Below are 14378 nucleotides of genomic sequence, written 5' to 3'. Positions count from 1 at the left end.
AGGAACTGGTGCTACAGCAGATGCCACGGCTGGGCTGGCGTCCAGCTGAGGCCTGGAGATTTGTTGTGTCACACTGTGGGAAAAGTGAGGGAAAAAAGGATGGAAAAATGAGGGAAAAGTGGTATCCAGCAGGCCAGACCCCCCCTCCCCTGCAAACAGTCCTGCTGAGCAGAGCTGGGAGCTGAGCTGTGCCTCTCTCCCAGTGCCTTCCCAGATCAAGCCCAGTGAAAGCTCTTGGAAGCACAGCTGGGAAGGGCAGCATTAACATGCACATACATTAGGTGTGACTCAGCCCACAAAGCAGAGTCATTTTCAAGTCTGATTATCCTCAGCCCTGCACTCCCCAAAACTCGCTGGTTTTGTTCATATTTCATTTAAAGATGCTGCAAGATATTTGCTTAGAAAATTGGGAGGTGACAGGAGAGCCTGGGAGCTATGGATGGTTCCCATCCCCACCCCACAGAGGGAAGGAGGGATGAGGTCAGTACCATGGAGTCGAGCTGCTGGTGCCAGTGTGGGACCTCCTGGTACCTGTGCCCTCGAGGGGCCTTCAGGTGGGGGTGCAGAGGAGCCCCCAGGGGTCAAGGATGAGCCAGTCTGGAGAAAGGTTATTTATAAGAGTATGTAGTGACAGGGAATGGTTTTAAATGGAAAGAGGGGAAGTTTAGATGGGATATTGGGAAGGAATTTTTCCTTGGGAGGGTGGAGAGGCCAGAGCAGCTGGGGCTGCCCCTGGATCCCTAGCAGTGCCCAAGGCCAGGCTGAAGGTGTCTCTGCCATGGCAGGGGTGGAACGAGGTGGTTTTAAAAATCCCCTCCCACCCAAACCATTCCATGATTGCACTGAGTTTCTTGGCCCTGGATCTGCCTGCAAGGGAAGAGGGACCTGTGGCTGGTTCAGGACACCAAAAAGGGTGGGTATGTGGATTGTCACCTGTCCCCTCCTTGCTGTGACACCCCCGTCTCCCCAGGGACCTCCCTGAGAGCTGTGGATGCTTTCCTGCCCAGAGGAGGTGACTCGTGGTGTGTCCCCACATCCCAGCCCTGGGAAGGGGAACCCAGGCAGTGTGGAGAGGCTGCAGGTCACTGCTCTGTCCCCGAGGGACCCTGGCTGGCCCAGCATCCTCCCCTCGATGCCATTGCTGCTTCCAGGAGCTCCCAGCACCTGCCCCATCCCTGCAGAGCTCAGTGGGCACTGCTGGGACCTCGGGGACTGCTGGCAAATGAGCAGAGGTGTGGCATTTGGTGACACAGGTGGGCATGGCAGTGCTTTGACTCAGTATCTCAGAGGGTTTGCCAACCTTTCAGATTCTGTGACTTCTAGCCCCCAGCTTTATCACCAAAAATGCCTTTTCAGGAGCAGCCCCCCAGCTAAGGAGGCTTCATACCAGCCATGGAACTGTCCAGGTTTAAATCCTCTGCTGCACTTCCCAGCCAGGCCCCTCACAGGCTCCAGGGTTTCCAAGAGAAGGAATCCAAGGCCCACCTCCTTCAGCAGCAAAGAGCAGCTCCTCCCACCTGGTTTCAGGTTTTTGATGCAGTTCCCAGCAGAGCAGAACATGATCTGCTGACACCAAGCCAAGCCCTCCCGCGCCCCCGGGAAGGAGGGGGCTCCTCTTTTGCTGCTTTCACTCAGGAGTGAGTTCTGTCCTTGGCTGTATCTCACTGGGGGATCAAAGGCTTTGCACAAAGGATTGAAACAATCCCATCCCTGATGTTGATCAGTCATGGAAGCTCCTACAAGGGAAGGGACCCCCAGGGATCATCAATCCTGCCCAGACCCCCCAACACCCCACCCTGAGCAGCCCTGAGAGCGCTGTCCAAACGCTCCTGCAGCTCTGGCAGCCTCGGGGCCGGGACCATTCCCTGGGGAGCCTGGGCAGTGCCAGCACCCTCGGGGGGAAGAACCTTTCCCTGAGCTCCATGCCAAGGCCTGGCACAGCTCCAGCCCTCGCTGGGCTCCAGGAGCTGTCCCAGAGCAGAGGTTGGAGCTGCCCCTGAGGACATTTTCATCTCCCAAGAGAGGCCACAACGAAGCCCTGTGACAGCTGAATGACCTGAGGGACCTTGTTGGTCCCCAGAACTTTGTAAATAAATGTCCAGGTGCTGCCTCAGGAGAACAGAATTGCTGAGGCTGAGCAGGAGCTGCTGTGGCAGTGTTGGAGGTTCAGAATGAGACAGAGTGGAAATTTAACAGGGTAAAATCTATTTGGATTTAAGTGAAATGTGCCACTTGAAGCTTGCTAAATATGCTGTTTAGTCTGGTGACTGCAGCCCTAGAAAAACTACCCCAGCTAAGGAGAAAGAATGCAAATTTTCACATTGTGGGGTTTGATTTTAAATCGGCGTTTCAAGACCCTTCTTGATGTCACTGTGGCTGCTCTGCCCTGTTTTGACTGCCCCTGCTCCTCCTGAGACTTGTAAAATCTTCCCAGAGCCGTGGAAAAAGGAGAGATTCCACTCTGGGCTGTGCATCTCCATGGGGCTGGGACTATTCCCTGTTCAGTGCCCAGCACCCTCTGGGGGAAGATCCTTTCCCTGGGATCTGGGAAGCCAGGGGGTGTCTCAGGGATTGGGATTTCATCCTCGGCTTGGAGAGGCTGAGGTGCACAGCGGGCTGGGGGAGGGAGCAGCCCCCATGCATTTCCCCTCCATGCAGGCAGCCCAGAGCAGATGTCCTCCCACCAGCCGTGCATCATTCATGCAAGAGTGCTCCCTCTCTGATAAATCATGTTGGAGAGACAAGACACAATGGGGCTTTTAATTATAGAAACAATTAGCAAGGATTAATGACAGCGGTGGTGTGACAGTGTTGTTACTCGCAAAGTTTAACCAAGTTAAACAGTTTTTGTCAGCCGTGGGGAGCACTGAGATGCTGCCTTGGGTGTTGGATGATGACTTCAGCACTCACCTCTCTTCCTCTCAGTGAGAGACACCTGGGGGCTTCCAGGGGCTTCAGTGGATGAAGCCTTGGGGGGGTTTTGGGAAGGGACCAGGCTGAGTGAGGGGACTGTTGCTACAGGACACGGGAAAGCATAACGTGAGCTGCTGCTATTTGCAAAGTAAAAAAGGAGACCGTTCATTTTCTGACTTCAACTTTTGTGCTTTTTCAAAGGTGACAGTGGATTGGAGAGTGAATGTGCCACCTCTCTAAAGACATTGGGTAAACTACTAGTACATCAAGTTTCTCTACACCTATGAAGGAATGCAAAACAACATGTTGTTTACAGAAAGTTGTGTGAGAAAGTTTTCTAACAGAATGTAAACTCAGAAGGCTTTAGAAAATCTTAAGAATCAGGGCAACAGGGGATGTTGTTCATGAGGGGACACCAAGGTGGAGCAGAGCTTGGAGGTGGCCCCGGCCCTGTGAGGGGGAGCAGGGACACTCAGCTCAATGTCACCAGCCCGTGGCCACTGTGGATGATGTGGATGTGTCCCCAGGCTCCTGTGATCCAAGCAGAAGTGCTGCTCCCCACAAACACCTTCAACACCCATGGTGGGCCCTGGTACAGCTCCAGCACCAGCATCTCTGCACCTTTCAGAGCCAAGGATCAGATCCCTGCTAATCATGGAATTTTTGGGTTGGAAAGGACATTAAAGATCATCCCATTCCACCCCTGCCATGGCCAGGGACACCTTCTGCTACCCCAGGGTGCTCCAAGCCCAGTGTCCAGCCTGGCCTTGGACACTTCCAGAGTCCAGGGGTAGACACAGCTTCTCTGGACCACCTGTGCCTCCCTATCCCCAGCATACAAAATTCCCACCTGATTCCCAGACTCAGAAAAGCTCCCCAAAACCCCTTTTCTGCCTCCCAGTAGCTCCATCAGCTGATCTTCAGGCTGGGATCCAAGTTTAATCTGTTTAGAAGACACCACCAGAGCCAATGGCTTGGGAAAACACAAAAGTCAGCAGTAGCTTCCCTTTGCCTGCAGCCCTGGCTGTTCCCCACAGAGGAGGCTGGGAGCAGGGACACAAACACAGAGTGACAGGAGGACAGCAGACACATTGGGGTCACCAGGGTGGCCACAGCTGTCACTGGAGGTGAGGTGGCACAAGCCGCACCAGCCTGGAGCCTCGAGCTGCCCTCCCTCCTCCCTCCTCTGCAGGATGCTGGGGTGGGATGCTGGAGGGGAATACTCAGGGGGTGCTTGGATAGTGCAGGTGAGGCTGGGGGCTGGCAGGGGCTGCTCCAAGGGTTTGGCTGCTGGGAGGGGAGAGCATTGGCATGAGGGGGAGGCATTGTGAAGGCTGATCTAGAACAGACTAGATGGAATTAAAGAATAAAGTAGGGATTTATTAGGAAGCCTCAATAGATCCACCTTGGGCAGCACAAGAGCCCAGCCAGGGCTGCACCCAAGATGAGCCAAAATGGTCACAAAATGCACAACTGCTCACGGGGCCTCTCACTTGTATAAGTTCTGCTCTATTTACATGTTGGCATTAATTGTCCAATTCCAGCTCCAGCCCATGCAGTCCCATCCTGATTGTTTTTCTCTCTTCATTCCACGTTGTTTGTGCTCTTGGGCTGAGATTTGGATCATTTGTCCTTGGTCCCCAGCTGGAGCAGGAATTGTTTCGTCTCCCTGCTCTGTGCAGAGAGCTCAGCATCCCCTCATGTGAAGCCCAGACCCACACACTAAAGCAGCACAGAATGTGAAAAATACAAAATCTCAAACCTGAGGCTTCATTTCTTGAGTCTATCTCTGCCCTGCTGAATCCCCCTGGTACCTGCCCCACGCCAGGACCCCGTGCTGGGAGCTGGGCTTGGGTCCCCTGGGAGCACCCTCTGCTCTGCAGCACCCCCACCCTGTGCTCAGGCCTTTCCCAGGAGGACCCCAAGGTTTGGTGCAGGATTTACCCCCGGGCAGAGCAGAGAAACTGGAGCAGGGCAAGGGCAGCCCTGAATTCCACGTGGCTCGAGGGTGGAGCAGACAGGCTGGACCACGCTTGGCCCAGGTGCCTCAACCCCTGGCCAGTCCACCCAGCACAGCCTGGAAAGTCCATTCCCAGTGCTCCTGCCTGCTGGGGGATGGCTGGTGGGGAAGGTTTCCCAGTCCAAGCTGTCTCCTGCTGGATTAATAATTCACAGAGCGAGGCAGGGAGCAGCGACCTCCACCCCTCTCGCATATCCACGGATCCGGGAGCTGCTGCTGGAATGATGAGCAGGGACAGGATGATGGGGACCCTTGGACACTGCTGCCCATCCTGCCAAGGCCATGGGGTGCAGGGAGATGCACCAGGAGAGCGTCTCTGGATCCCTGTGCCAGGTACAGTTCTTGTTTCCAAACATTTTTTCCTTCCATGGAGGACGTGGGTGGATTTGTTGCCTGTGGAAGTGAGACACTAATAATGCTGGCTGGGTGCCAGGCCTGTTCTCACCTCCAGCACTGACAGCTCCCAAAAATCCTCCTTCCAGCCCCATTCCATGACAGTGCCCCCACCCCAGAGCTCCCCTGGGGATGTGGGAACAGCCAGGAGTGCCCAGAGCCCAGCCCTGAGTGTCTCCTCAAACCCCAAAGGCTGCCAGAGGGGCTGGAATTGCCTGCCTGGCAGCTGCCAGCCTGAGCCAGTTCCCACAACATCAAGCTGGAGAAATTCCTTCATGTTCCACAGCCACCTTCAGCCACATCCAACCCCGTTCAGCATCAGGGCAGCCAGAGCATTCCGGAACCTGCTCCTGGTCCCTGTGGAGAGCTCAAGGAATAAGGGTTCTTCTGGCAGGTAAAGCATGTCCAGCACTGTGGATCTTCAGAAGAGACTCTCAATATCTGGCAGCAGCTGGATTCCCTAGGAGAGAAACCATCATCTTCATCCTGGTGTTGGCCAAAGCCCCCAGAGGCTTTGGAACCATGGAACCACTGAGGCTGGAAAAGATCTGTGAGATCACCCAGTCCAACAATGAATGATGACCCAGAAAATTTGAAGCTGTTTCCTGAGAACACATTTCCTGTTTAAAACCTTTTCCCTAACCATGGCAGCCTCCCCATCCCAGCTCTTGGATGGGCGGGGAAATTAATGATGTGTTCAGCCAGGAAAAGTTTCCCAAGTCTTCCTGGTTACTGAAGGATTCGTCAGCGATCCTCCCTCCCAAATTAGACCTTGTAGACCCCCCCGGCTGATGAATCAGCTCTGCCATCACTGCATCCCAGCATAATTTGTCTTTCAACCTAACAGCTCCCATCCCACTCTAAGGACAAGGAGCAAGAGTAGGCAGCAAAAAAAAGAAACCAGTACCCCATGTGTTGGACTGGGGAGAGCAGGAAAAGATGGGGACAGGGGGAACTTCTTCCCTTGCTGTTTGAGTTCATATGCTGGGTATGATCCATGTGAGGACAGGGAAGAAGCAGAATTTTAGGGACTGGCACCTCCTTGCCTCAGCACGGCCCTGAAGCAGGAAAGGAACTGGGAAGGGCACATCCCTCAAAGCAGAGGGATGGGAAAACCTTGAGAGCCTCCAGCAGGCAAAGGGACAGTGTGTTGTCACCTGGGCACAGCTGAGGGGCTGGGCAGCTCCTGCTGGGAGGTGACTGAGCCCGTGCTGGGGTGCGGGTGCTCTTCTCCAGTTTGCTGCTGTGGGTCTCCTCCTTCCCAACATGGGGACAATCCTGCTGGTGACGGGGGATGTGGCCCTGAGCCACTCGTGCCAAGTGGCAGCTTTTTTTCCCAAGACAGAGACTGGTGGGTCAGACACGCTGCCAGCTGGGAGGGAGCCACCAGGAGAGGCTGAGGGGGATGTCCCTGGCTGGTGGCCCCAGTGAGATCCCTCCTGCCCTGAGTCCAGCCTGAGTCATCCCTGGATGAGAACCCGGCCAGAGACAGGCACGGATTTGGGGGTTTTCAGGTGCAATCCCGTTCAGATTCCCTGGGGACAAGGAGCATTGCAGAATGGCCCCATCCCTGAGCAGGAACCAGCAGCTCCCAGAGCTGGGAGCTGATGAGGCCAAGCAGATGAATGAAGGGGATTAGAACGTGCTCTGTCTGCGGGTCAGTGCCACAGGGACGCGGGGACACGGGGACATTTCCATCTGGAAGGTGCAAATGCCGTGTTTGCCCTCGGTGGCACCGCAGTGCCTGGAATTCTAATCGCTCTAATGGTATTTGGAAAGGAGCTGGGAGCTGCTGGAGGGATGTGATGGCACTCGCAGAGAGAGGCAGGAGGGAGACGGGGGTGGCAGCGCGTTCCTTCGCACGCTGCGGCTCGGGGAGCGTGGGCTGGATTCCATCAGGAGCAATTTCCTCGCGGGGAGGCAGCGGAGTGGCCGCCCCCAGCTCCCCAGGAGTGGGGGAGCGCTGGGATCCCACCGGGAACGGCAGCACACGGATCCAGCCCTGAGCTTGCTGAGGGATGGGGAGGCGACCTGGGACCTGGTGAGGCAGGAATCGCCTGGAAAAAAAACCACAGCTCACTGTTCTCATCAGAGGAGAGACTGAGGGGAGGCTCCTCGGGGCTGCAGCTCCTCCCGAGGGGAGGCAGAGGGGCAGGGGCTGAGCTCTGCTCTGGGACAGCTCCTGGAGCCCAGCGAGGGCTGGAGCTGTGCCAGGCCTTGGCATGGAGCTCAGGGAAAGGTTCTTCCCCCCGAGGGTGCTGGCACTGCCCAGGCTCCCCAGGGAATGTGGGGTGTCTGGGTAGGGACAGGAGCTGGATTTGATGATCCCTGGGGGTCCCTTCCAGCTCAGGATATTCAGGATTTATTCCCCACACCTGATGATTTATTCCCCTCGACCAGCAGGGCCAGCATTGCCCAGTTATTTTCCCATCCTGGCAGCTGCGTAGTTTCTGTTTGCTCTGCCAATCCAGGAAGGTGCTGCAGGTACCAGGATCCACTGGCAGAGGAGCCGCTGCCAGCCCAGGTTCCTCCTCCCCACGGTGATCCTTGGCTCCACAGCAGGGTTTGCTGCTGCTGCCCAGCCAGGCAGGGTGGCAGTGCCACCTGTGTCCCCAGGGGTCCCCTGCCAGGCTGAGAGCAGCCCGGGGACAGTGCAGTGACAGGATTGGGGCTGGGGGAGTCCCTGGGGTGGGAAAGCCTCGCATTGGGACCCTGCTCCAGCCAAAAGCAGTGGGGAGCAGAACATTTCAGGCTCCAAATGCAGCTGCCCCAGACTGCCTGAGCTCAGGGGTTTTGGGGAGCGAGTGGCTGGGCTGTGGGGTGCACTCTACAGATGAACACCTCAGATTTTACCCCTAACATTTTCCCTTCTTGTCCACGTAATCTAGGACATCCACTTATTAATATCTTATTTTTATCAGGGCTGAGGTGTGCTTGGCACAGTAATGGGGACATCCTGGTGTGGATGGGCAGGACAGTCACAGAACCACTGAATCACAGAATCACTGAATCACAGAATAAGATGAGCTGGAAGGGACCCAGGGGATCATCAGCCCAGCCCTGTCCCTGCCCAGACCCCCCCAACAGCCCCACCCTGAGCAGCCCTGAGAGCGCTGTCCAAACGCTCCTGCAGCTCTGGCAGCCTCGGGGCCGGGACCATTCCCTGGGGAGCCTGGGCAGTGCCAGCACCCTCGGGGGGAAGAACCTTTCCCTGAGCTCCATGCCAAGGCCTGGCACAGCTCCAGCCCTCGCTGGGCTCCAGGAGCTGTCCCAGAGCAGAGCTCAGCCCCGGCCCCTCTGCCTCCCCTCGGGAGGAGCTGCAGCCCCGAGGAGCCTCCCCTCATCTCCTGTGCTCCAGCTGAACGAGCCAAGTGCCCTCAGCCGCTCCTCACATGGCTTCCCCTCCAGCCCTTCCTCATCTTCCTTGCCCTCCTTTGGACACTCTCATGGCTCAATATCTTTCTTATCTGGGCAGTGAACCCTCGGCCATGGGCTCTGTGGGGCCGGGCAACCCTGGAGGGTGACACGAGCTCCATGTCTGGCCGTGCCCAGCTCCATGCCCGTGATCTGGGTGCTGTGCAAGCCCCCCTGATCCCCAGCAAAGCAGGGGTGGCCTTGCAAATGGGACCTGGGGTGGCCTAATTTGTGCAGCAGGAGAAATGCAGCCTGTGCTGGGCAACCAGAGATAATTTGCTTGATCCTTCTCTGAGCAGGGAAGTGCTAGGCCAGGTTTGAGGGCTGCTGAGCCTTGCAAAGCTCCTGCTGAAGCCGGCTGGGGCTGGATGTTTCTGCAAAACTGGCCCTTAAAAAAGGGAGGAAATCCTTCTTTGGTGGAGTTTGTCACCTTGGGGTGACTTCAGTGCCAGAAGGGACAGCTGGACCCAGACATGAGGGCTCACTTAGGGGTTGCAGTGGGAGGAAGGGCAGGTGAAATTCCAGCACTGCTGTCGCTTGAAGCCCAGCAGTGAGGGAGGGGAAAGGTCCCTTTCCCTCCTGCTTGGATGAAAACCCTTCACCTGATGGTGCTTCTGCCTGGCACAGCTCAGAACAGCAGGTTCCTGGCCAAAGAAACTTCCATTGTTATTACCAAATATTTATTAAAAGTAACTGGGCTTAGTCACGGGCTCAGGCCGCTCACCCGGGGCTCTGGCAGGGAACACGAGGTGGGACTGTCCCCCCTCAGGGGTTCCTGCTCAGAATGAACAGACCTAAAGTGCAGACACACAGACTTTGGGGTCAGGGCAGAGAGGGAGGGAAGTAATGGGCTTTGGAGGGGGAACAAGAGGGTTTGCAGGGGGAACCTGGGACTTTGGAGGAGGAACAAGAGTTTGGAGGGGGAATCCAGGGCTTTGGAGGAGGAACAAGAGGGTTTGCAGGGGAACAGCCCCAGTTGCAGGGGAACAACCCCAGCTCTGTGCACAGCAGGTCACGGATGTCACTCGTGGTGTGGCAGCCACTCTTCCCTGTGTCCCCCAAAGCCCACAGTGGGGCTGTGCCCCCCAACTTTCCATGCTTGACTCCTGCCAGAGTGCACAGCTGAGGAGAAGCTGCGTTTTTGGGTGTGGTGGGTGACCAGGCCAGAGTGAGCCCATGGGACCTCCTGGGCCCACCTCACCCTGTGAGAGGGTGGCTCCAGGCTGGATGGAGAGGACAACAAAGAGCGGTGTCCCTGGTGCCCTCCAGCTGTGCGATGTCACCCTCCAGTGATGTTTGGAGCACTGCAAAGCCTCTGGTCAGCACAGAATAAACCCCCAGCTCAGCCCTGGGGGCCAAATCCTGGGGACAGTGCTGTCCCCAGTCCCTGTGGTGTGGCTGGCTCTGCTCAAGGGCATTTGGGGCTGGGGGATCTGGGCTGCCAAGCCAGGACTGGCTCCCTGGCACCCCCAAACCCTCGTGGCATCAGCCCAGCACCAAAGGGGGCTCCCCAAAACCCCAATTCTGCAGGACCACATGGAGTGGGAGCAGCCAGCTGGCTCCTTCGAGGAGCCCATCGAGGTTCCCATTAGGCAAAATGAATGGGCTCCAGGAGCCTGCTGTCAGCACGTGGCTCCCACTGCTGCATCCTGAATGGGGACAAAAACCTCTCGGGCTGTCACTGGAGCTGGCAGTGCTGGAATGCTGCATTTGGGCTGGCAGGGGACCAGGCAGGAGGGGCTGGCAGGGACCTGCAGGCAAGGAGAGGCTCTGGATCCTGGGATCAGCAGGGAAAGATCCCTCACTTCCCCACGGAGGGAAAACTGGCGGCAAAAGGGACTTTACTTCTCACTTTGTTGGAATTATTTTTCTCCCCTTGGCACGTTTCACTCAAAAACTCTTTGGGATTTTGAGCGTGTGCCAGAGCAGCTGTGATTTTTTTATTTCTCTCACACTTTTTTTTTTTTTTTTTTTTTTTTTCCCTAAATCTTTTTGCTGAGTCTGTGTGAAAATGCCCCAGAAAGCAGCAAAACTTGTCAAGACACTCCCAGAGCTGGGTCACTTGGAACAGCATCTCCAAAGGCATGGACCCTCCCTGGAGCAGGGGCAGCCCCAGGGTCCTGCAACTTCTGTGTGTCCCCCCAAACTGGGGCACAGTTGCACTGGGTGGTCTTGAAAGTCTCTTCCCACTATGATGATTATATGATTCCATAATATTTGTGTTCCCAGCTGGCCCCGTTCATCCCAATCCCGATGCTCAGCAAGATTTTGGAGATTTTTGGTGATTTATGGGTCCCCATCCTCATTTGTGGGGCTGCTGTCTTTGTTTAGGGCCAGGCTCTTGGGACAGAGGTGACAGATGGAGGTAAAGCTCCCTAAGGTGGGGTCTGGGTCCCATCTCAGCACCCCAGATGCCACAGCCCCTGGCAGGGACCTCCTCCCCATCCTGTCCCTGGCTCCTGGCCTAAGATCCCTTTGGATCTATGCTCATATTGAAGCCAATTTGAATTAATTGGAGCACAAGATCAAGGGCCCCATGGGATTCTGCAATGTCCTGTGCTGGACTCCGGCTTGGGGAAGCAGAACTGGTCACCTCAGCCCGGTGCTCTTCCTCCACAGCTTTGTCCTGTTCCTTCCTCAAAGCCCAAAATAATGCCAGAAAGGCACTGGAGTTAATGGGTGGGGAGAGAGCCCAGAGGGGGAGCAGGGCTGAGCCAAAACCTACAGCCCAGGCTTGAACCACAACCTGCCCGCTCCCTTATCCAAGTTTGTGCCTTGGCTTCCCCCAGAATAAAATAATGCCACAAAGGGGGCACAGTAAGACACAAATAATTTGATTTTCTGGTGAGGTGCTCGGGGAGGGGACAAAGCAGCCCGCTCCTGGGGCTCCTCCAGTGCATTTGTCAGCAGTCTGCTCCCCCAAAATCACCTCTAACCCCTGCCAGCAGGCAGGAGAGCATCTTCCACCAGGCAAAATCAGCTCCCAGCACCGGGATCGGGAGCTGTGGGGAAGCAGCAGCAATTCCCCCATCCTTGATTAAAACAGCGCAGCCTGAGGGGCCAGGGCAGGGGGGGGGACGCTGCTTAATTGACTTTGTCTTTTGATACAGCAGCTTAATGATTGTGTTCAAATTAGCCAGAATCACCTTCCATCCTGGGGAATGGAAATGAGACGTGGATTGCTCCAGCACACCCTCCCCCCACGCCAGCCTCTTAAAAATCCATCCCCAACTAAACCGGCCACAGAAGATTTTTCATCTTTTCCTAAGGAGATAAGTTGATATTGTTTAAAACAGCAATGAAATTCCTTCCCAGCCACATAAATCTCCTGGTTTTAACCGCAGATCCAGGGCTGAGGCTGGGGCTGAAGCTCAAATGGGAAAGCCCGAGCTGCGTGTTCCTGCAATGAAATTATAAATCCACATCCCGGAGCAAGCGAGCAGCAGGAGGCACCAGGAACCTCCATCAGCAGAAGCGCTGGGCTGCAGCAAGGGATGGGATTTGGGAGTGGAACTGACAGGCTGGGAGAGCTGTTGGCATTTCTCCTGACAAAATCCCGCACAACAGAGCCAGTCCAGGTGAAACCACGGCGCTGGACCCGCCTGGTGCTCAGTGCTGAGCCCCGTTCCTTCCCCCTGAGCTCTGCCCTCAGTTTCCTCAGCTGTAAAGTGAAGAAGATGCTGCCAAACCCTGCTTGAAAAGCGCTGTCAGACGCAGCAAATGTCACCGAATGGCTCAGGTGGTGCTTGGTCAGCTGGCACACAGCACATCAAGGGCACAGGACGCTCTGCATCAGCTGCCCACAGCCCCTGAGGCCAGGGACCAGCAAGGCTAAGGCCAGCCTGGACTGAGCGGTGATGGGAGAGGAGCAACAATTCCACCCTGGAAGTCAGAGCCAAGGAGGGAATTGGCCTCTGCCATCCTCAAAGCCCAATTACCCAAATCACCACAGCTCAGGAGGCTCCGGCAGGAGCGAAGGGGAGCAAGAGGAGAACTCCAAGGAGGAGTAGCAATGGTGAGTGCTGTTCCCATGGGGAATGGGGATGCTGTGGGGGGCTCCAGGTCATTGTCCCGTGAGCCTGGCATCTCCCTGGCACTGCTGCAAGGGACAGTGGAGCTCAGTGTGGGGGCACAAACGCAGGAGCCCTGCTTGGGCTGGGGGCTGCGCTCATTCCTGGGGTCACGGCTCTGTTTGTGCCCCGATTGCCCCAGCTTCACATGGGATGGACGGGAAATGGCTGTGTTCATCCACAACCACCTCCACCTCCAGTGCAGAGGGCAGCTCAAGGTGAGGTGGCCCCCAGACCCTGCCCTGGGGCAGGCAGGGGACACTGGGCAGAGGGATGCAAACAGGCTCTCATGGGGATGGGATGGGATGGGAGGGTATTTGGGGGTGCTGCTAGGGGGCTGAGGGCCCCAGGCAGGGTGGCAGGTGGGTACCTGTGGGTGGAGGAAGCCCAGGCAGGGCGGTGTGGGGGTACCCAGGTGTGCGGAGTGGGGCTGGGGGAGCCCAGGCACGGTGGTCGGGGGTACCCCACGGTGCTGGCATGAGGTTGTGTACCCCAGGCGGGATGCTCGGGGGTACCCCACGGTGCTGACATGGGGTCAGGGACTTCAGGAAGGGCACTCGAGGCTTGAACACCCCAGGCTGCCCGGGGGAACCTCTCCCCTTTGCCCACGGCGGCGCGGGGAGGAGACCCCCGTGCCCTTCCCTGCGCTCTCCGCCCGGGGCCGCGCATCGCCCCCGGCCCCGTCCCTCCCCCGGCCGGGCGGGGGGCGCGGGGGGCGGCTCCGCGCAGCCCGGCGCGGCTGGAGAGGCGCTGCCGCCGCCGCGCCGCCCCCGGGGCCGGGCCGGGGCCGGGCCGGGGTCCGTCCGGAGCCGCCGCCGCGCCGCCCCCGGGGCTGCGGCTCTGCCCGCGCCGCCGCCGCGCCACGGGCAGCCCCGCCGCGGCCGCCGAGCGGTGAGTGCGGGGTCCCGGGCCGGGGAGGGTCGTGCCGAGCCGCACACGTGGCGCCGGGGGGCGGCCGCCGAGCCCCCGCCGCCCCTGGGGACGCGCAGCCTCCTCCATCCCTCCCTCCATCCCTCCCTCCATCCCTCCCCGGCTGCCCGGCTGTGCCCACCGCCCGCCAGGCCCTCCGCAGCCCCCGGCCGTGCCCGGGGAGGGGGCTCGGCACGGCGGGCGGCGCCGGTGCCCCCGGGCAGGCTCGCACCGGGGGTGGCGGCGGTGTCGCCTCGGCGCCGGCTCCATCCCGCCCTTGCTCCGCTCCATCCCCGGCGCTCCCGGGGGTCCGGTACCCGCAGTCCCCCCCCGCCCCGTTAGGGCTGGGGCCGCCGCTCGCAGCCCCGCTCCCCGGCACAGCCCAGCGGGTCCGAGCATCGCCGGGCGTCGGGAAAGCTTTTCCCTTCTCCTCCCGCTCGCGTTTTCCCCCCGGCGCTGCAGGTCCGCACTCCTCGCCACCCCAGGGCCCTTCCTGCCTCTTCCCCGAGCATCCCGGATTTTAGCGGATTCTCCTGTCGAAAATTCCCAGGGTTGGTTTAGCCGCCGATGTTACCGGGTTGTGTTTCTCGGGGAAATGGAGCAGGCAGCAAGCGCAGCATTCCTGGCTCCTATTGCCGTGCTGGAATAGCAGCTTTTTC

General features: G+C 58.1%; 1 protein-coding gene across 4 annotated transcripts in view; it reads left to right on the top strand.

Moving 5' to 3' along the window:
• The first annotated feature begins 12001 nt into the window (after positions 1-12001).
• The window catches only part of LINGO3 (leucine rich repeat and Ig domain containing 3), a 29694-nt gene continuing 27317 nt past the window's right edge, over positions 12002-14378 (top strand). Inside the window, exon 1 of one of the 4 annotated variants that reach the window (XR_004149286.2) lies at positions 12002-12755. The gene's annotated coding sequence lies outside the window, so the exon portion shown is untranslated. Of the gene's footprint in view, positions 12756-13628; positions 13702-14378 lie in introns of those variants that run through there. The other 3 variants (XM_021528262.3, XM_021528263.3, XM_077788786.1) reach the window with 3 other exon arrangements.

This window comes from Lonchura striata, chromosome 28, assembly GCF_046129695.1.
Source record: "Lonchura striata isolate bLonStr1 chromosome 28, bLonStr1.mat, whole genome shotgun sequence".
Classification (NCBI taxonomy): Eukaryota; Metazoa; Chordata; class Aves; order Passeriformes; family Estrildidae; genus Lonchura; species Lonchura striata.
The sequence above is the reverse complement of the archived record's forward strand: the minus strand, read 5'-3'. Positions and strand labels throughout refer to the sequence as shown.